General features: G+C 36.9%; 1 non-coding gene across 1 annotated transcript; it reads left to right on the plus strand.

Moving 5' to 3' along the window:
• The first annotated feature begins 1479 nt into the window (after positions 1-1479).
• LOC115489224 lies at positions 1480-1622 on the plus strand. Its single transcript, XR_003953186.1, has one exon. It is a non-coding gene; the product is annotated as a small nucleolar RNA SNORA48 (small nucleolar RNA).
• Positions 1623-2028: the final 406 nt, after the last annotated feature.

The raw sequence follows: 2028 nt of genomic DNA on the forward strand, positions 1-2028 counted from the left end.
ATAGTCACAAAACGAAACAGAAATCAGAGGAAGATTTACACATATAGCCCTGCAGTGATGTTCTCAAAGCAATCCATTCCATAAGAAATGATGTTGAACTAGTTAGATTTTTCCGTTGAGGTGATAATGAACCCTAACCTTCCCCCACCTTATATCCCAAAACTAATTTGGGATTTATCACAGAGATTAATAATGAAAGGAAATCACTTCCTCATGCTTATGTGTCAGATTATTATTATGTGATAATAAGATTCTAGGGATTCTCCAGTGTCTGTTTTCTAACCTCTGGGGTTACAGATTCATTCACTATGCTCAACTTTTACGTGTGATCCTATTTTTAGGTATATAATCAATAGAAAGGGAATAATCTGTTTACAAAGAGAACTGTACAAGAAGATCCCAAGCAACTTTATGCATGTCAGGTCAGAGAAAAGACAAAGTGCATAGCAACAAATTGACTAAGGATACAGTCAAACCAAATTTTTTCCATAGAGAAAATCTAGGCCAAAACAATTTCACTGCCATTTCAACCAATCATTCAAGAAAAGAAGTAATTATAATTTAACAACAACAAAAACAAAAAACAAACTGTTCACAGGATGAACCAAGCTACAAAACTCCTCAAATCATTTTATAAGACTACTATACCCTTGAGAATATTCTGACTCATGAATGTGAGAAAATCCATAAAGATATTTTAAAATCATACCCAACAGTATATAAACAGCTTAATACATCATGACCTGGTTTTCTTTATCACAGAAAAGCAATTCTGGTTTAAATTTTTAAGTGCAATTCACACCATTAATATTTTAAAAGAAAACAATATTTTTATTATGTAAAAAGGCAGTATTTAAAAGCAAGTATTCATTACATTTTTTTCTATCTTTTCCAAAAATTGCAAAATGGAGAACAAGGTAACATCTTTAATTTGAGACAAGGCATATACAAAAACATATTCTGAAAATATTACATCAATCTATTTTATTGCAATGTTTCTCCCTGATAATAAGAATTTGACATACAGGGACTCAGTAAAGAAACTGACATGTTAACATGAGGAAGTGAGTTCAGTTCCTCTGCTCCCCTGTAAAAGTTGAGCATAGTGAAGCCAGAGGTTAGAAAACAGATACTGGAGGTTCTCTAGAATTCATTGGCCAAATTAGTAAACCCTATCTCAAAAAACAAGGTTGAGAGTGATGAAGGAAAACACTCAGTATCAATCTTGGAATTCCATACGTAAACCCACCAACATATACATATTTGAATGCACTCACAAATGAACACACACACACACATATAAACACACAAAGAATCTGACAGAATCTCTATACTCTCATCACTACTTTCAAGTCAAGCCGTTAAATGGAGGCCTCAGTTTAGTACATTGCAGCTAGGAAAAAAATAAAACCCTAAGTAAGAAAAACAGATATAAAAGGCAGTATTCACAGGCTATATTATCAAGAATACAAAGACACTAAACCCAGAAATAGGCAAAGAGACACCTTGTTGTTGGTGTTGTTCTTATATCAGTCAGAGGCAGAGCAGATGACAGCTCTTTGTTCATCCTAACTTGATGCCTGACTTGGTGGCCAAAGCTTTCTTATGCCAAGGACTCATAAAAATCAAACCAAAGCAAATCAAATACAGACAGCAGAGGAGAAAGACAGACAGAGACCTATGGACTGACCTGCCACCCACAGACCTGCCCGCTAGTGCATGGCACAGGTAATCCACAGACACCTGCTTGCCAACATTCCACACAGTGTGGATGGAGAATGTCAGCTTTATGGACATCCTACAACTGGATCCACCACAATGTGTGTGTATGTAGTAGTCAGATGGGAAAGAGAAATGGAGCTGTTTGAGTATTACGAAGAAAGATGGAACAGGAGGGTGGAGAGCAGTAGCCTGTTTGAGTGACCAGCCCTACCACCTGGGGCGGTGGTGAGGTTCCAGCCCAAGTTGTCACTGAGAGCCATGTCTGAGTCCATGTCTATGCAGTGGCAGGGGTCAGTGTTGATATCC

Source organism: Mus musculus, chromosome X, assembly GCF_000001635.26.
Source record: "Mus musculus strain C57BL/6J chromosome X, GRCm38.p6 C57BL/6J".
Classification (NCBI taxonomy): Eukaryota; Metazoa; Chordata; class Mammalia; order Rodentia; family Muridae; genus Mus; species Mus musculus.